The sequence below is a fragment of the Benincasa hispida genome, chromosome 2 (genome assembly GCF_027475165.1).
Source record: "Benincasa hispida cultivar pf3 chromosome 2, pf3_genome.v1.1, whole genome shotgun sequence".
NCBI lineage: Eukaryota > Viridiplantae > Streptophyta > Magnoliopsida > Cucurbitales > Cucurbitaceae > Benincasa > Benincasa hispida.
In genome coordinates this window covers 70218492-70239947 of record NC_143479.1, presented here as the reverse complement: position 1 = coordinate 70239947, position 21456 = coordinate 70218492, and the positions used below count along the sequence as shown (strand labels likewise).

The 21456-nt window shown below is 32.8% G+C and overlaps 1 long non-coding RNA gene and 3 pseudogenes across 2 annotated transcripts; all 4 read left to right on the top strand.

Annotated features, from left to right (window-relative positions):
- The first annotated feature begins 4062 nt into the window (after nucleotides 1-4062).
- LOC120071612 (uncharacterized) lies at nucleotides 4063-7047 on the top strand. Its single transcript, XR_005480301.2, has 3 exons — nucleotides 4063-4351; nucleotides 4463-4513; nucleotides 6618-7047. It is a non-coding gene; the product is annotated as an uncharacterized LOC120071612 (long non-coding RNA).
- Nucleotides 7048-7946: 899 nt separating this feature from the next.
- On the top strand, nucleotides 7947-9290 carry LOC150038137 (uncharacterized; annotated as a pseudogene).
- Nucleotides 9291-9678: 388 nt separating this feature from the next.
- Nucleotides 9679-10658, top strand: LOC150038136 (uncharacterized; annotated as a pseudogene).
- A 4299-nt stretch (nucleotides 10659-14957) lies between these two features.
- On the top strand, nucleotides 14958-17209 carry LOC120070897 (uncharacterized; annotated as a pseudogene). The gene is made up of 4 exons (XR_016527826.1): nucleotides 14958-15042; nucleotides 15119-15223; nucleotides 16437-16682; nucleotides 16757-17209. The product of XR_016527826.1 is annotated as an uncharacterized LOC120070897 (transcript).
- The last annotated feature ends 4247 nt before the right edge of the window (nucleotides 17210-21456 follow it).

Sequence of the window (21456 nt, the reverse complement as noted above, 5' to 3'; positions counted from 1 at the left end):
TTGATTCCTTCGTGGTGCCTTTCATAATCTTCTCGGTGCCCTTTGCTTTCTTCTTGTTCTTCGATTCGTGGATCAGGAAATCCTTTGTTCCCCTGTTGGCGATACTTAGCTCCATGTCGTGGGTGCGAGTCACCAATTCTTCAAAGGTATGGGCCTTTATTCCCTGCAGGATATACAAGAGTTCCCAGTGCATACCCTACGTGCATATTTCCACAGCGGATAATTCGGTGAGTCGGTCTTTGCAATCCAGACTCAGAGCCCTCCATCGGTTGACGTAGTCAATAACCGGGTCCCCTTCCCGTTTCTTGGCGTTTATCAGCTCCATCATGCTGACGGTGCGTCTAGTGCTGTAGAAGCGATTCAAGAATTCTCTTAGGTTCTAAGACTGTGTACTAGTCAAAAGCGTTTCCTTTAAGGGTTCCGACGAACTACTTGACTAGTAGATCTTCCCTTATTCCTGCATTCTTGCATGTTTCTACGAAGTGGGCGATGTGTTGCTTTAAGTTGCCTTTTCCGTCGAATTACTAGAACTTTGGGGGTTGATACCCTGTAGACATTCTCAAGTTGTCAATCCTTTGGGTGTATGGTTTGGAATACATGAAGGAAGTCTAAGTCGGGCCTCCATACTGAGCCTTTATAGAGGTCATGATCATGTCTTGTAGTTGTTGGACTGACAGAGAGGTCATCGAAGCTGACTGTTACAGCAGGTTTTCTTGCAGCACGATTTTTCCCTTGTCAATTGCTTTGATCGTGGGTGCTTGGCTTGATTCAGCAGCTTCTCGAGACTGCATCTGTTCTCTTAGGGCAGGAATCTCATGCTCTCGCTTCTCGACAACTTTCATCAGAAAGTTTATCTTCCTTTCCATTCCTGCCATGGCCGCTTCAACCGTTACATCTACCATCATGACATAAATCACTTCTGGCTGCGAACCCCTTTTCGGCTTGCTGGATGCGGAAGTAGAGTTGTCAAACAGGGGGTTCTCCTTGATGACAACCCTGCCTTGTGGGGACTCCATCATTTGCCTCAAGATGTTGTGCGCGATGAGGGAGCTTTGCTCTTGCTCCTACGTAACTTCCCTTGAGGACTGCGGGTGACAAGTCCCGTGTAAAAGTTGTTTATGGAGGAAGCTCTGGATACCATCTTCTTTGGTGCCATTTGTCTTGTTTGGATGTTAAGAGGGAGATGAGAGGTAGAGATCTCCCACTGAGCGTGCCAATTTATTCACACGAGGTTTTCGGAGAAACGTATTTTATGGAGTTGAACTTGAGTTGGTGTTGATGTTGATGTTGATTTGATGCGATGTGGTTCGATCTCTAGTACTTGATCCTCTGATTCTCTCTCGGTTGAGTGGATGTGCTTGACTTGAAGAAGACAGACACCGAACGTTCTTGAAGTAGAAGTCTTGGAAGAGTCTTTGTGTCTTTAAAGGTCTTCTGTCTTCTAGGAGTGCAGCTTCAGAAGTCTTGGGAATCTTCTACTTGTCGATGAATTCTCTTTGGGCTCTCTGAATGTAGAATTACTGCCTATGAAATGAGAAGAACTCCCCTATTTATAGGACTCTTTGAAGGGCTTTATGGGCTTGGGTTGGCTGGCACATGGGTTTAGTTGGCCCATAGATTTGGGCCTGATTGACCCATGGGTTTAGTGGACCCATGGATTTGGGCCCAGCCTTTGGGCCCAATTACTTGGATCTGGGCCTACTTTGGTATTTAGGCCTCATTAAGCCCATTTTTGGGCTTAACTGGACTTTAACCCAGATAATATATTAGATTGGGCTAAATTAATCTTACCCAATTTAATGGTCATGATGACACCATATGACGTCATCGAAATTTGTCTTCAACTTCAATTCGAAACATGTGTCAACTTCTAATTGGTCCTAAATTTAATGATTTGGAATTTCATTATTAATTTAGTAAATGATGTGGCAACTTGTGATTGGTCCAAAATTTCTCATTCAACAGATACAAACATAAAATAATATTAAATGTATTTTCTTTTGAAATTAATTTTCTTTTTAAACCAATCCAAAAATCAAAAGTCCACCATGTGTCACTTCTCCATTGCTCCAAGTGGCATAAATTGGTCTACTTTGATGAGAAAAATTATACCACGACATAAGCTCAGGATTTTTCCATTAAACTTGTTTCAGTCATATCTTATTCGTTTGAGGTTCGATATAGTTGATTCAAATTGTGTTGGGATTGTTGTTCCGAGCTCTACGCAATGACACTTCAAAAATATAAATCATTAATAAATAAAAGTAGGTTTATTATCATCAAAATATTAATTAATTAATTAATTAAAATTAATTAATTTGGGATTAAGGGCCAAAAAACCAACACTTCCGATAACAGATTCCATGACCAAATCGAACAATCACCTTCGTAGGCTCCAACAACTGCACCTACAACTACAAACTTCGACAATAAATCATCTTCAGTGATCACCTTTGAGCGAGCAACTTCGTTGACCAACTCCAGGCTTTAACAACCACCTCTGATAAAAAAACTCTGGCAATTCCTATACCACCTTCATGAAATCAACTTTAGGCTCCAACAACCACTTCTAGCTACAAACTCTGACAAAAATCATCTTCAATGATCAACTTCAACGACCATCTTTTCGTAACCAACTTCGACGATCAACTTTGAGCTCTGAAAACCACCTCCAGCGACCAACTCCAATACCACCTTCATGAGATCAACTTTAGGCTTCGACAACCATCTCCAACTATGAACTCTAGCAAAAATCATCTTTGATAATCACTTCGACTACCACTTTCGATTATTAGAAGACCAATGACTGTTAAAGTTAAAAGGATGAGCGAACATCTGCAACAGAAAGAGATTCCCAACTCAATTATTTTACAGAAACAGAAATTCAAAGGACGGAAATCATATGCATTCTAAAAAATACAGCATGTTATAAGACCAAAGAAGAATTTAGGGTTTAGAAAATATTATCCCTAGAAGTCACTACTCTTCACAGATTCCTCCCTTGGTCACGAACCTCCTTGATCTTTCATTTGGAACATGAACACACCAAAAGCAAGTAACCTAAATCCCAATTGATTGGACACCACTATGATGGAAGCCTCAATATTCTTTAATCTCTACAGAGTTGAGAACCGGAGCAATTTTTGTGGGCTTTTCTTAATTTTGGGAGAGGAAAGAGTAATTTTAATTTTCTTTTTTTTTAGAGGAAACAAAATGTAGAAAAAATGATACCTTGAAGATACAGAGATCTTCTCTATATCAACAATGAAGAAATAGTCATGCGCTAGCTCCCCTTTCCACGATTAAAAAGAGAGAATTAAGGGGAGGAGTTATTTTCGTAACTCCCTCCTTTAATTTAATTCAAAAAATAAATTAAAAACATAACTTTATATATATATAATAACTAACTTACAATAATATATATTATACTATATGTTATATCTAATATAAAACATAACCTATAGTTTATATTATATCAAATATAATATAACATGTAGTTTGACACTCTCTCATTTAACCTATAGTATTGAATATAAATCAAATTCATATTAAATTTAATCTATAGTTTGTGTATGAATCAAATTCATATAATTAATATTTGGATCATATTCAAGTATTTATTTCCTTTCAATAAAACTTTATATTATAATGTATCAAATACATTACATTAATTATACCACATATAATTAATTTATATTAATTATATCACATATAATTAATTCTTTCAATTAATTTGAACAATTCAAATCAATCCAAGATTAATTCGATTCTCAATAATCCTAGTTGAGCTACCAAGGAGACCTTGTGGACCTATAGGTTGAAGCTCCAGTGGTACTTGGTTAATTAAACTCTTTAATTAAATATCCAACTTTGTTCGTCGCTCCATTAAAGACCGACAGTTGCACTCTTCGCACTACAAATATATTTTTGTATCTATTGTATATAACCAATCAATAGCGTGTAGACCCTTCACAAATTACTCGCAAGTATAGTTAGACCAAAATTACCGTTTTGCCCCTATAGTTACATCTAATACAACGAATATGACTTTTTATAACATCTAAGTATAACATTGAGGTTATACATGGTCTCCCGTGACATCTTCCCTAAAAAATTTCACTTCCCTCTCTCTTGCAAGATTAGTTTTAGATTTTCCTTCCAAAATTTCAATTCCGCCACTCTCTCAAAGCTAATATAAGATCTCTCACCCAATTTTTCAGTTCTCTCAACTCTAACAAAATAATCGAAGAATAGCTCTCTCTCGGTGTCCTCGTCTCTGACATCTGCCCAGCCAAACAACCATCGTTGCAGCGTCATCGTCTTCGCCACAACGTGCCTAAGTTCGTTGCTTGTGAGTTCTTGGTCTTTTCTCGTTTCATTTCTCTGTTCATCTCTCTCTTTTAATCGATTCTCTCTGTTTTAGACGATTCGCCCTTACTTTATCTATTTCTTTTGCGCACAGGTTGCTGACTGTCGCACAGAATCTTAGGCTTCATTGGACGATGCTATAGTGGTCAGGTCTTCTTCCTTCATTCGATAATTTTCCTTGTCTAGCATGTGTTTCATTTGAAATTTTGAGTTTTTCCTATTTATTTTGGTTATATGGTGACCTTGATGATCTTGACAAGGGTCATACCTCTAAATATTTGTTTGTTTAATAGTCCTTTGAACCTTTCTTGATAGTATTTGGTCTATATCTGCTCTATCCGAAACCAAAAGAAGATTATTATCAATTAGGAAGGTTGTACCATATGAGGGTAGTCTCCCTACTTTTATTTATTTCACATCTGCAGGGCTCGTGCTTATAGAACTTAGAACCATACTTCGTTTGATTCTTTTATGTCTACAAGTGCACGTACGTCCTCTAATTGCTCCTTCATTCCAACCAAAGTTTTGTCAGAAACTTTAAACTTAGAATGAATACTTGACTGAGATATCTGTTTTCCCATGATGACATTAATATTATCTACTCCTTCAAGGCTGCATCCTCAAATTAAAGTGTGTTAATGTTAGTTCTAATTATTGGAACATGTAGAAGTTATGGAAAGAAAAGTAATCTATCTGTATCTATCCATAATATGATTCACCTATTCTCTCTCTTTTTTTTTTTTTCTTTTTTTTTTTTTTTTTTTTAACATCAGAGACACTTTTAACTTCTGTGACAATCAGAGGATTTGATGGTGAAGATGTTGATTTGCTTAAATCTGAAAAATAAAATGGAACAAAAATTGAAAGTATGATTATTTTGCCTTTATGATCTTATACTTTTAAGTTTCAAGACAAAATTTATTGACCAAAATAATAATAATAAAGTAAAGATACAATTTTAGTCCTTGTACTTTGGATTTTGTTCAATTTTCGTCTCTCCACTTTCAAGTATCCTGTTTTAATTAGTATCATACATTTAATAAATTTTAGTTTCATCTCCCTTGCTAGTTAATTATTGATTTTTCAAAATAAAAAAATTAATATCTACTAACATTTACACTATAGTTATTATCAGTATTTAATAAATTTCGATCAAAATTCTTTGAGGGACTAAGTTTAAGATTTATTGAAAAACTAAGTAGACTCTAACCTGTAAGGACCAAAATGAAATTTTAATTTTTAACCGAATAAAAAGAACATTATATATTTACCTTGAACATTTTGTGAAATATGGTGCCGGGTCTTTTGTACTCTCACACATTGTAAACTGGTAGGAAACTTTGGTAATAGTTGTGGTTGAAGGTGAATGTAGTCATCCAAGTACAATACTTTTAAGTTAATAGGCTGAGTGAGACTATCTTTGAGCCTTACAAAAGAATTCTTGCTGAGATCAAGAATTTCCAATAAGGACAGACAATTAAGATCATCAGGAATATCTTCATCCTCAAGATTGCAATCACTTAGATTCAAATCTTTGAGAGGAAGAACATCATTCCCACATAAAGCAGTAAAAGAGTGCCAAATATTTCTAGATGATATCCTTTCACAATTTAACATTTCAAGATTCCTTAAAGAAATGATAGCATATGGTAGTTGGTCTATAAATGTTCCCCCAATATCAAGCATGGTAGGAGATTGTATTGTCTCCACTACAACAAATATGACTTTTTATAGCATCTAATTATAACATTGCGATTGCATGAATTTGCTTGTTTGCCGAGGTGTTCTTACTTTTGTTGGATTCAACCAAATGGTGTTCTCACTTCTTGCATGAATTTGCTTGTCTGCCGACATCAATGCCAAAGAGAAATGTATAACCTTATAAGCGAACACACATTACTCGTAGTTCTCACGAACCCTTTAAAGGTTTTATTTACATTCCTCTCCCATAGATCTCACAAAACATTTGAACATTTGAAATCTCTGGTAATTTTATAATTAGTGTATGAATTAAGGTTGGTAAGAATTTGTCTTATGGAAAGGAAAATGTCAATTATGTCTAGTATTGTTTACCAAAGTTTCAATTATTGTAGGACCTAATAACATTTCCTTTCCTATCTTGGTGCACATTTGGAGAAAGATTATTATCCAAATTGGAAATTTCTCATTGCATTCTTAATAACTGCACATTTTTTTGTTCTTGACTAACTACTCCATATAAGTAATTTGATGAAGTCTTTGTCTTGCAGATGATGGAGCTTTGTATTTCGAGAAAAAAGTTGTTGATGCATACAAACATCATGGACCTCTTGCAACCACATCTTTAGTCGTTCGAGGGTTGATAGAATTTGCTAGTGTTACTTCTGGAAGCTTAAATGTGCATGGAGACATAAATTTACATTTTGGTTCCTTAATTTATTAAATATGAATTTGGTTTTCATTTGTAGCTTACTGGCGATACAATGTTTGGTCTAACAAAATTCTTCCTTGGCATTAGAATTCCTGGTGATGCGAAAGACTTATTTCAACCAAATAGATTCCTTGGCTTGCTTGGAGACAAATAGACAAGTATTTTATTGTTAGTGATAGTGACAGTTGGACTTGGTTGGTCATATGATGATAATCTTTTATCACGAACTTAAGACTTGGAGTTCTTTATGGAACATTCTTTTTTAATAATTTTTGCTATTCTTGAATCATATTGTTGCTCTGAGGGCCGATTGCACTATTGGGCAAATGTTTGGTGTAACCTTTAGTTGGTTAGACTTGGGGATTTGGTTGTCTTCTAGAGTTTTCAGGAAATGCTAGGACTTTGAAGACCTATTAGTTTACTCCAAGATAAAATTCATTTTAGCTATTCTTTTTTGTCTATCGTTTTTAAGTGGCACACATTTGAATATTTGTTTCAATGTAAAATGGGCAAATTATTGCCTTGTAATTTCTATAACTTGATTACTTTTATCAAAGACTTATTTCTTTTTTGTAGTAAAAGCCTCTAATGAAATTCAATAAAAAAAAATAGCCAAAATGATCTTTTACAATAGGGTTGGGTTTCTTGTTTCGCCATTTGATGTATACTGTCTTCTTTGCATGATAAAATATAATGTTTCACATACCATCCTGGCTTGGATTTCTCATTTCAATTCTCTTTTCTTGCCACATGGTTTATATTCTATTGATTTTATCTCTTCCAGCAATTTTTCTTTCCTTGACAAGGAAGACCAACTGAAGGTTTTTTCTTTTACCAAATTGTCTTTCATTACCAGAGTATCTTCTAGAAGCATTTTTATAATTACTTGTTTGCTTTATTTGTTTTTTGAGCATTACTCAATTAGTATGAGAAAAATAGCTAATATCTCATTATCCCAACTCTTAATATATGTTTGATGGTTATTACTTTGTTGATGTATACCTTGTGCTAGTATTCTCGATTTCACTTTGGGTTGAGTTGGTAAGCTACAAAAATGCATAACTTTTAGTTTAATAACACATACTTTTGTTTGGCCTTTTAATCTTTGATTGTGTATCCTCATCCAACAATTACATTTGGCATTCTTGTAGCAATAATTTGAAGAAGAATGTTTGAAAAAGATTATCTTCATTTGAATAGGTAAGAGAATGTCAAATTAATATGGAATTAATTCCAGGTTAATATAGTTAGTTATATTAATTGGGAACTTGGATTTTTTTAATAGAGAAACCAATTAATATATGAGGGGAGCATGGAACTTCGTCAAACAAGTAGAGAACATGTTGGGTAGGATAGACAAAATTTTGTGTCCATGCAAGGCATGTAGGAACATGAATCATCAAACCTTTGATGTTGTCTATGAACATTTGGTTATCAAGGGTATGGATCCAACTTAAAGGATTTGGTACCATCATGGTGAAGAAGTACCTATAGAATGTATGTTTTGATGGTCAACCCTTTTGTAGTACTTCTTTCATGAGCGAAGAAAAAGTTGATGAACCATTTGTAAATAGTGATGTCAATCAAAAGGTTATAGATGCGGACACTTCTTTGTGTCCTCACTGTACACAAAAATATTAGTTGCAGTATCCTTATATAAGATAAAGGCTACTAATGATGGACTGATAAAAGTTCCACAAGTCTTTTAGAGCTATTGCACGATATGCTACCCCCTGACAACGTTATCCCAAAATCTACTCATGAAGTAAAGAAGTTCTTACAAGTATTTGATTTAGGATATGAAAAGATCCATGCTTGTGCAAATGATTATTGCTTGTTTACGAAAGAGAATAAAGATTTAGAGAGTTGTCCAATTTGTGAGCATTCTCGATGGAAGGTAGATAAGCGTAACAAACGGATGAAACGGGGTGTTTCAACAAAAGTGTTGAGATATTTTCCATTGATTCCAAGATTGAAACGAATGTTCCAAATGCATGATGTAGTTGAATTATTAACATGGCATATGAACCACAAAAGTAGTGATGGGAAGATGCGTCATCCAGTCGATTGCGTTTCATGGGACTCAATTGATGCAAAGTGGTCAGACTTTTCAAATGATCCACGAAACTTAAGATTTGGTCTTGCAACTAATAGTTTCAACCCATTTTCTAACCTTAGTAGTAGGTATAGTTGTTGGTCAGTTATGGTTGTGACATACAACCTATCTTCTTGGTTATGCATGTCGAAAGAAAATATAATGCTAACATTACTGATTCTTGGTCCTAAACAGCCTGACAATTATATTGACATTTATTTGCAACCATTAATTGATGATCTGAAATTGTTATGTAATGGAGTGGAAGTTTATGATGTAGTAAGTAAATCAAACTTCAATTTGAGAGTTGTGTTTATGTGGACGATCAATGACTTTCCTGCTTATGGAAATCTTGCTAGTTGTACAACAAAGGACAAGATGACAAATCCAATTTGTGGGGAGCACACACATTCCTAATGGTCGTACCATAGTAAGAAATTAGTGTATATAGGTCATAAAGGTTTTTTGCCTTCATCTCATGTATATAAAAGAAAGAAGTCATGGTTTGATGACAAAGTTGAACAATGACAAGCTCTAAGATTGCAAATGGAAATGTAGTTGATACCCAACTGAAAGATTTCCAAAATTGTTTTGGAAAAATTGAGAAGAAAAAACGAAAGAGACAAAAAAAGTTGAATGGAATGTGGAAAAAACGATCAATCTTATTTGACTTACCATATTGAAAGGTACATACATCTTTTTCATGAATGTCGTTTAGTTGCTAGGCTTTGATGTATATTATGTTATGTACCGACAAGTTTTTACTCTATTGTAGGAACTGGTATTATGCCACAACTTGAACATCATGCATGCTGAGAAAAATGTATGCGAGAGCATAATAGGCACATTGTTGGATATTAATGGAAAATCAAAAGATGGATACAATATTTGAAAAGATTTGTAAGATATGAATATACGACATGACTTACACCCAGAAGAATGTGGGAGTCGAGTATACCTTCCTTCAACTCTACATACTTTGTCCAAATCAGAGAAACAATTTTTTTGCAAGAGATTACATGAGTTGAAATTACTTGATGGTTATAGTTCAAATATTTCGAACTGTGTTTCAGTGGAGGAATGCAAGGTAATGGGATTAAAATCTCCCGATATCACATGTTAATGCGACAACTTCTACTTGTCATTAAAGAAATGCTTCCGAACGGTCCGAGACATTCAATAACACGAATTTGTGCATTTTTTAATAAAATTTGCCAACGTGTAATTGATCGAGAAAGTATGTTGGAAACTGAAAATGAGGTAATTGATACGTTGTGCCTTTTTTAGAGGTATTTTTCTCATTCCTTCTTTGACATCACGACTCATTTGGTGATTCATTTGGGGCGTGAAGTTCGTTTATGTGGACTAGTTCAATTTCGCTAGATGTATCCATTTGAAAGATATCTTAGTATCATATCATATATTACGGTAGCAATTAGTTGAATATAATAAGTATCTTATAATTGTTATGAGATTATCCTTAGATACATAAAGACCTTAAAAGGGTATGTTAGGAATCAATCACGTCCAGAAGGGTGTATTATAGAGCATTATTTAGCTGAGGAATGTATTCTTTTTTTATATATATATATATAAGAATTGTGTTAAAGATTCAACTAGACTTGATGTCAAACAACATCGGAATGAAGAATTTAATAATGGTATCATACTCGAAGGTCGTTCTATATGTACTGGAATGGAATTACATTATCTGATGACATGCTCAACCTAGCACATCAATATGTCTTGTTTAACACAACTGCAGTGGAACCATATATAAAGTGAGTAATGTATCAATTGGAGACTATTCATTTTATTTTGAAGATGGTATTAGAATTTTAATTAGTGATTTATCAAATATTTTAGAATGCATAGGAAGAAATTGATAATATCGAATAAAAGGCTTGAAAATGATGATAGTCTCCTAATGAAGGTTCATTCAAAACAATTTCCACTTTGATTGAAAGAGAAAGTAATGTTTTACTCACTTATGATAATGATTACAATCATGAATTCATCTAACATTACAGTTTTTTTTTTTTTTTAAATGGAACAGATTTCATTAGATGCTAGTAACACAAAAGACTCAGATATATTGAAATAGCTTACAAATGGACCTCGCAAGATTGTATTGTCATATTCAGGATACATTATAAACGGTCAGCAATCCATATAAAAAGCGTAGAATGGTCCAATTAAAATAGTGGTGTTTTAATTGATGTAAGTATAGTATGTAGATCAAGTACTAAAGATGGATCTCCAAAAATTGATGTGGTTACATATTATAGAGTCTTACTGAAATAATTTTATTAGATTACCATGTCCATCGACTTCCATTGTTTAAGTGTGATTGGGCTAAAATCCACAATGGTAGTTGATGACGAATTTACACTTGTTCATTTGTATCAAAATCAAAGTCAATTCAAATGTGAGCCATACATTCTTGCATCACAAGCTAAATAGGTTTTTTATGCAAGAGAAAATGACAATTCTCCTTGGTATGTTTTATTGAAAGCACTCCCTAGAGGATTTCACGAATTAGACAAATATAATGAGAATGTGATACAAACTTTGTGGGTCCTTCGTAGCACTTGACTGATGGAATAAACAAGCATAAAGAGAAAGCAAACAAAATCTTTAAGCACTTTAACTACACTTAATTTGAGTTATATGCTTAAAACAGTTTTTATAAAAAGGAGGATTTCATATGTGTATACCTTTGTAGAAATGCTCTTGATCCTAGTTGAACTCCACGAAATTGATCTGCAAATTTCCAGTAGACCACCAAGAGGAACTTTTCTATTAATCTTATCCTTGGATTGAGTGGTGAAAACTCTTAGAGGAATTCAGTTGGGTTTTTTAGAGCTAGAGAGTAAAAAAAAAAAAATTTCCAGAAATTTCATAAATTTCAGATTGCATGAGCTTCAAAATTCTGGAAAATGAAGTATTTAGCAAGTTGTAGCATGCAAGTACTCATACATTTAGCTAATTGACACCTCAATTAGCATTAAATGAGTGGACAATGTGTTAAAAAGTGGAAAAATCCACTAACATACTCAATTGTAAGATTTTTCCACTCAATTTCATTATTTTAATTTGATTCAATTCTTCCAATTTAATTAAATTTATGAAATTAAATTTCCTAAAATGAAATTGATTTAGTTTAAATAATTAATTAAACAAATCTAACTAATTAATTAAATAATAATTTAATATCAAATATTAAAATAATAAAACACATAATTTAGACATTTAATTATATCGAATATAATTATCCAAACCTTAAATTGAATTTGAAAATTTCAAATTCAAACCATATTTCGAATTTAAACATTTCAAATACGCTTAATATTCTAATCCTAGGTGTAATGTTTTACGAGCTAGTAGAGGAACCTTATGGATCTACAGATCATGAGCTCCAACAACTTGAGATTAATCAGTTAAATTCTTTAACCCAAGTCAATCATTATTCATTAACCACCGAGACATACCACTATAGTTCGATGATTGCACTCTCCCCACTGTAGATATATTTCTATTCACTTGATTTAACCATAATCAGTAAGTCAATCCTTCATAGGTCGTTCGTATTTACAGCTACGTCAAAATTACCGTTTTACCCCTGTATATATCTTGCTCCTTAAGCTCCCACTGATCCTCTATTAAACAACTGATTTATAGTTCAACTAATAAACTATGTCCCTCTCGGCCATGAAAGGGCGGGGCCCCATTGTTCAAGATTAGGAATCAATACTTTAGAGAACAACCTATCTGTTAACCCTAAAATGGGTAAGAGTGAATTTCATTGTGCAGGACTATGTCTCCAGCTATCTATCCGGTCTTATCCCCAAAATGGGAGGCTTGTTGAGCAGTGTTGTTGAACTACTCTCATCTATGCAGATCAAAGGATAATCCCGAATAAACAGGAGTTCATAGTTAGCTCAGGATTAAGATCGAGTTATTCTAGGTCATTGAATTAAAATAGTCAGTTTTAACAGTAAATGGTTGTTATAAAGAAAAAGTGACTATTTCGTGGTCCAATCTTATGCAAAACTCTTTTTCATACGATGCCCCTACTCGCATATCTCCACATGAATGATTCCAACATCACGTCATTTGTATCATTATACAAAGTAGATCACATCTATAATGTCCCAGGACGAGTAACCTAATCTCATCCATATATTTATAGAACTTTTTGGCTATATACTATAACTTGATCCTCTTTTATGTCCCTACATAAAGTTATAGTATTCATATTATAGCCATGGATTGATTTATTAGATTTTTATAACATAATGCTATTTCAATAACACTTTTATTGAATAAATGCTTCAACAATATTTTTATTGATAAATAGAATATGTTTCCACGATTACGAACTGCGAGTTTTAGGACATTCTCAGCATTGACGATAGTGATGAAGAGTTTAAATGTCATAACAATGGACAAGACAATTGTGAAGGCATCTTATTATGATAATTTAGAACTTACGGTCATTTTGTGAATTTGCATTAACATAACTTGTGGCCATTTTGTAAATGGACACTAACACAGAATTAGTGACCATTTTGCACTCATAGTGCATACCTAGGGACAGTTAATATAATATTAGTTGGTCTTTTGTGAATATAATGATAGATGGTCACTTTGTAAATATGCACAATATATTGCCAGGTTATATGCATTGTGAACCATTTCAATTTGTTTTACATGTATATTCAATATATAAATATAAATATTCTCTTTATTCTCACTCTAACTATTGCTATGCAACTTAGTGTTCTTTTTTTCAGGTTGTGTGCATTGTGAACCATTTGGATCTAAGACCAACATTAGAATACAATGAAGTCAAATGTACATGTAGGTTGTCTTTAAATGTTTATTTAGATAGAAAAATATTATATATATAATATCATCTCAATGTTTTATGTCCTAGGATTTGGCTAAGCAAAAGATTGGACCAATCGTTGGTAAGAAATAAAAAAAAACCTCGTACTGCAACACAAACATTAAGCGACAACAATATGATCGCACCTTGTTGAAAATATCATGAAGATTTGCAAAGTCATTCAACATGGACTTAACTCAACCGGGTAGCAAGGCCGAGGAGGCCGAGAAAAAAGATCCTCATTCAACAAAGAGTGTAAGAAGAAAGATTATAGATGTTGGGCCTGCACACTTGAATTTCTTGAATAAAAGCCCAAATGATGAAGCTAGCCTTTAGCTAATCCAAACCTTGATCAAGCCTTGTTAATTTGCCCCAAATATTTTGGTAGGTAGATAACTTGGTCCTGGTTGCTCCACGATCTTCCAGCTGATGTGCAACACGTGGATAGATCCACTTACTTCTGCCTGATGAAAGTGATACCACTCTGCTCTGATGGGAAAAGAATTTTGCAAACAATTATTTTTCTTTCTTTCTCTCGTTCTCTCCTCTGTTTGCAGAAAACTCTTTCTAACCCTTTTTCTTTCTGATTGTTTGCGTGAGTTTGCTGTGTGAATGAAGAAGAAGAAAAAGAACATGCAATATGATAAAGAGAAAGAAGAGAAGAAGATCTGCACAGAGATATACGTGGTTCGGCAATACAGTACCTACATCCACGGGAAGGAGAAAAACCTTTATTTCAAGAGCTAAGTCACACTTTTCTTTACAGATCTGGTAGCTTTCTTGTAAGCTTATGAAAGATTGTACTACAAATTGTAAATGATGCATATTTAAACTTTCTTATATATCAATACGTGAATGTTTTTATTCTTTAGGCACAATATAATATTGATGAAGAATGACAGAAAAAATATTTATTTCAAAATATGGGTGAGATGTGGAGAGAAAATAAATCTTGCCTAGTGAGTAAAATTGGACAAACTTCAAATGAGGATGAACTAAATAAACTGAAGCCAGAAAATATTTCTTCAATATATGATTGGAATGACTTTATCAAAGACAAAACAAGTGCAAAATTTAGGGTATGTGATATAATTATTGAGTATATTTATTTATTTGATTCAAGGTATGAAAACAGGTTTAGTCTTTATACCTTTGTTGAATACTTTGTTTGAGTATGATTTTAGGCAAAAAGCAAGAAATTTAAGGAGATGGAAAAAAAAAAAGCAACTTCTACACACGTGTAGTCGTGGAGGCTATGCTCGACTAGCCAAAGATTTGGTATAAATTTACTTAATACTAATAGCATTATTAGAATTAGCACTAGAGATATTATATAACTAAATATTTTATGTAGAAAAAATCTTCTTCTTCAACTCCAATTACCTGAGTAGATGTTTGGACAAAGGCACATGTGAAGAAAGATGGAAAACCCATTAACTCGTAAGTGGGCAAAACTCTGGTTAGATTATTTTTTGTATTTATTATTATTATTTTTTTTTATAGTTCTTGAGTTGTATAAATCTCTATTGTGGGCTTGCTGGTATTTGCTGGAGATTGAGTTATACGTGTAGTTTGTTTTAATCTTAGCACTTGTTGTGAATTTACATTGGTCATAAGGCATCATTCCCCTCACCCTCCTTTCTTAAATATATATATTTTTTTATATGTTCAATACTTTATTGGGTTGGTTTTATTTAAGTGATATGTCGCGGGCTTGTTGGCATTTGAATAGTGATTTAGTTGAAGTAAGAGCTTCTAAATGTTATGAATTTGTGTTAGTTATAAGGCAAAAAAACAATTGCTGATCTCTTGTTAGGTTGTTGGCATTTGAGTAGTGATTTAATTGAAGTAGGAGTTTTTAAATGTTGTGAATTCACATCGGTCATAAGGCATCCCCCTCCCTTATCCCTTCTCTCTCTTAAATGATCTTTTTTTTTAATGCTCAATATTTTATTGGGTTGATTTTATTTAAGTGATCTTTTGTTGGCTTGTTGACATTTGAGTAGTAATTTAGTTTAAGTAGAAGTTTGTAAATGTTGTGAATTCACATAGGTCATAAGGCATCCCCCTCCCCCCTCTCTTAAATGTTTTTTTTTTTTTTTTATATGTAATGCTTTATTGGGTTGATTTTATTTAAGTGATATCTTGTTGGTTGGTTTTATTTAAGTGATCTCTTGTTGGCTTGTTGGCATTTGAATAGTGATTTATTTGAAATAGGAGTTTCTAAATGTCATGAATTCACATTGGTCAAAAGGCATCCCCCCTTCTCTCTTAAAGGATATATATATTCTATGTTCAATACTTTATTGCTTTGGTTTATTTAAGTGATCTCTTGTTGATATATTGGCATTTTAGTGGTGATTTAGTTCAAGTAGGAGTTTTTAAATGTTGTGAATTCACATTGGTCATAAGGCATTCCTCTCCACCCTTCTCCTATCTCTCTTAAATGATTTTTTTTAATTATTTTTATGTTTAATGCTTTATTGGGTTGGTTTTATTTAAGTGATCTTTTTTGGCTTGTTGACATTTGAGTAGTGATTTAGTTGAAGTAAGGGTTTCTAAATGTTGTGAATTTGTGTTGGTTATAAGCCACCCTCCCCCTTCCCACCCTCCCCAAAATGACTTATTGGCTTATTGGCATTTGAATGATTTTATGCATTCTTTTTTGTTAGAAGCGTATTGAAAAAAATCGTATGGGAACGTCTTGTACGAGTAGTATAATTGACGATGCAATTACTAGAGTTTTCGGTCTCGATCATAGCCATGTACGAGGATTAGAGTTTGGTTTGACTAGATCAAAGTTGTCAACATCAACTCAAAAAGATAAGACTATTGCATCTCTTGAAAGAAAATGCAACAACCTAACATCAGATGTAGATGAACTAAAAAGAGTGATAGCTTCCTTAATAAAAGACAAGGTAAATTTGTCCTGACTCTCCTTATCTATTTAAATTGTGTTTTATATAACTTTTTGAATATGTTGTTTCTATAGGAAAAATTGAGCGAAAGAAATTCTAATAATGCTGTTAGAGTATCAACATCGGCAGATATTCCAACTCCAATCCTAAATTCCCCACCGGTAAATTGATTTATAACTTTTTCTATTCATTTACTATTCAAAATATTATTGTTTGAACATTTTCTAACCATATTATTGGTGAAAAAGAGTGTTACTACCAACACTCCTTATAAGTGTTTGTTGCTAGATTGGGTCGGTTCAGGAGAAGTTGTTGTTGAAGATAGATGGTCTTTCAATGATCCATCAATCCTTGTCCATCATATACCTTTTGGCCCGAATTCAGTTTTTGTGTGGGTTGTTATGGTAAAAATATCAAATTCCTTCTTATGGAGACCTACATCTAACATTGTTATTATTGACGATGCTGTGGACATTACTGTTGCATGGCCAATGGATAAAGTCAAACTATGTAAGAAAATTTATTAGGACTTTGTGAATTAAGTATTTATTTAGTTCATTAGCTAATCAACTGTTAGAGTTAGATCATGATGATTTATGAAAGCTATTTTGTTTTATTTTTTGTTAGGTAATTGATATGAGGACAAACATCGGAGCTACATATTTTTTGTGGGAGAATTTTTGTATCGCTATAATCTAAACATCTCTGATTGTATCAACCTTTTGGGATTATATATGTAGTCATTTTATTTGGATTAAGATTTACAACTTGTTTTATTAGGTAAGAACTTTGTTGGAATATACTTTTGATGACTATATCAAACCTTTTAGATGGTTATAGTGTTTTATTTCTTTTGTGTGCTATAAATTTGAAGATTTTTGTTATAATTATGATTGTAGATTTAGATGAAATGTGAATTACATATTTCTTCATCTAGACAATAATATGGTCAAACGAATTTTATAAATATATGCCTATAATTAATTCTACAATAATATTTGCGAAACAAATTGTAAAATCTAAAAAAATGTTACTAACAAGGGATATTAAAGACCAATTATAGCATTGCTTTTAGTACTGCAAAATGCTATAGAATGTTCATTAACATTAAAATTCATGCTTGAAGATGGGGTAGTTATAGCTTTGTTTTTCCATTACGATGAAAAAATACTAATAAAAATAAGGGACTTTCAATAGTGTGTCTAAAATCGCTATAAAACGTCTTTTATAACATTTTTTTTATTGGTATGAAAATTTTGATGATATTTTTTTTTCAATAAAGGAAATGTTTCCATAACATTGATTAAAGCTATCATATGTCAACTTTCTAAAGCGATATTAATAGCTGTACAAAAACACTATGGAAAGTCGAAGATTTTTAATAACATTGACTACAACAACATTTATAAAACGTTATGAAAACTCTTTTATGGCATTCTTACAATGTTATTAAAACACTGTCGAAACATTTTTTATAGCGTTTTTATAGCATTCGGAAAGCGCTATCAAAACATTTCAATAACATTTTTTTCAGCGTTGAACAAGTGCTATTGAAATGTTTTGATGGCGTTTTTCTAATGCTATAAAAAATGATATAAAACATTTCAATAACGATTTTTTTACGCTATAAAAGTTTTTACAGCATCAAATATGCGCTTTCAAAACACACTTTTTATGCGTGTTTTATAGCATTGAAAAAATGCTATGAAAAGTCGTGGACTTTCAATAATATGAGCTACGACAGCATTTCAAAAACACTATGGAAAGTCTACGATAACGTTTTTTTATGCTATTGTTAGTGATATTTCTTGTAGTGATCTAACTCCTTAAGTACCACTTATCCTTCTTATGAACAATAAGTCATAGTCTAACTATGACCAAACCCCTCTCAAGCCAAGAGAGGGTGTGACGCTACATTGTTCAAGCCCTAGAATCAGCCCTTAATGGATAAATTTCTCTACTTACTCTAACTATAGAGAATGAGTGAATTCCTTATCGTGTAGTTGTGTTCCTAGCTCCCCAATCAGGTGAATCCCTAAAATGGTAGGCATATTAAGTCAACAGTACTGGCCACTCTCACCCATTTAGATCAAATTACCGTCTTCATAGACAGGAGTTTACAACTCACTCAGAATTCAGGTCGAGTCACCTATGGTTATCCTGGTGAAAGTCTCTTCTATCAATAATGTTATATAGTGAGACTATTCATTTCTTGGTCAGATTTTATACAAACTCTTTTATAGAATACTCTCACTCACATGTCTCTACATGAATGATCGGGATTAGATCATTTATAGCACTTTATAATAATTGTAAAAACTACAAAGCGAGTCGTGTTCGTAGTGTCACCAGGATAAGGTACCCAGACTTATCCATCTATTACAGACCGTTTAGGTTGTCACTTAAATAAAATTTGTCTGTATGTCTCCACATACATGTTTAAGTTATAGAAAATAACATTGGATCTTAATTGATTGGTTTTATGGGTTAATGCTACTAAATGTCAAATAAAATGCCTCATATTTTATTAGATAAATAAATTGTTTATACATTGCAATTACAAACTACAAGACCCATGGGATCTAGGGCATCAACCCCAACAAAAGTATATTGTAGGGTTGTTGATTATATAAATAATAGTATTTTGTCTACATTAAATGCAATATTTATACGAAAATTTGTAAAATGTATTTTTATTTAATTGAATTTACATATCAAATAAATGTTAATAATATTTGGAAAAGTATATATGTAGTTGAATAGTATGCAACTCATAATAGAAAAAGAACCATAAAATAGATATTTTTTCAAAACATTTTATGACAAGGAATAGTGAAAAATTAAGATTCGCTCTCTGATGATCCTCCAAATTTAGAGGAATTGAAAGTGAAATTGTTGAAGAAATGGGGTGGCCATCGACTGCTAAGATGATGTGAGGGATTCAATTAAAAAAAAATTCATGACAGAGTTAAAATACTGAGCAAAATAGGAAGAAGAAAAAGAAGAGATGGTGAAGAAACTCATGGAGAAAAATTAGGAATCAAAAGCTTTGATGTCTCTTTGATTTATCATTTTATTTAACTATATTTATGCAAGAAATGCAATGAGTTAATTGTTGTTTATTACCCAAGGAAAAAAGAAAAGAAAGAAAGAAAAACTTTAAAAATTAAAGAAAAAATTACAATCCGTATTTTATTCAAACACAAAGATAGGTAGAATTATTGAATAAAAAAATTTCATCATAAAAGTAGATTATTTAAGCCCCGTTTGGTTACAATTTGGGCCCCATCTGGTAAACCATTTAATCTTTTGTTTTTTTTTTTTTTCTTTTTTTTTATTATTTTTTTTTTTTAATCAATGGTTTAAAAAACAAACAAAAATTTGGAAACTAAAAAAGTAGTTCCCATTTGGTAACCATTTTGTTTTTTATTTCTAGTTTTTAAAATTAAGCCTATAGATACTATTTCCACTTTCAAAATTCTTTCTTTGTTATCTATTTTTACCAATGGTTTAAAAAACCAAGCCAAATTTGGAGAACTAAAAAAAATATCTTTTGAAAAGGCGTTTTTGTTTTTTAAATTTGACTAAGAATTCAACCATTGTACTTAAGAAAGATGCAAATCATTGTAAGAAATATGGATGAAATAGTCTTAATTTTCAAAAATAAAAAATAAAAAACCAAATGGTCACCAAACAAGGCAGTAACTTTAAAAATTTTGTTTTTATTTTTAGAATTTGGCTAAGAATTCAACTATTGTACTTAAGAAAGATGCAAATCACCGTAAGAAATGTAGATGAAATAGACTTAACTTTAAAAAACAAAAACAAAAAAACCAAATGGTTACCAAACGGGGTTGTTGAAATGCTTTGAATCTGTTTGTTGGCGCTCGAACAACCAAGTATGAGGATCTTGATGTAATTTTTGAAAACGTTCTCTCAAATAATATTGTTCCCCTCTGCCCGTGGACGTAGCTAACACACTGTTAGTGAACCACGTATATCTGTGTGTCGATCTTCTCTATCTTTACATTTCTTTTTTGTGTTCTTTAATTTTTGTTTTCGTAACAAACTGGTATCAGAGCCTTGTTAGGGATTTTTCGAAATTTCGCATTTGTTTAACAATTGAAGATGTTTTGCGTGAACGTAAAGATCAACAATTTTACCAGGAGGAATAGTTTTGGTTTATGGCAGATCAAGATGCGATCCCTGCTAAAGCAGTGGAGTTGTGGGCACCGCTGACGGGTAAGTCAAAGAAGGCTATCGTGGATGACGAAGAGTGGCAGACTCTTGAGGAGAAGACTCATTCAACGATCATGCTATGTTTGGCTGATGATGTCATCATCGAGGTCGCAGATAAGAAACTGCCCCTGGTCTTTGTTTGAAGTTGGAAAGTCTTTACATGACCAAATCTTTAACCAAGAAGTTGTTTCTGAAGAAACGTCTGTATCATCTACGTATGCAGGAAGGTACGTCTCTTTGAGACCATCTTGATCAATTATATAAAATTATATTAGATCTACGTAATGTAGAGGTTAAGGTTGATGATGAGGATTTTGCCCTAATTCTGTTGATATTTTTGCCACTATCGTATAAGACTTTCGTTGACTCGTGTATTGGAGGGAAAGAAACTCTGAACTTAAAAGATACAAAGTCCACGTTGCTTATGAGAGAGGGTCGTCAGAATGTAAGAAGTTCAGTTACAGAAAATCAGGCATCTTGGTTAGCTGCTACAGGGAGTAAGGGACATAGGAATTCTAGTAAGTAGAAATCGAAT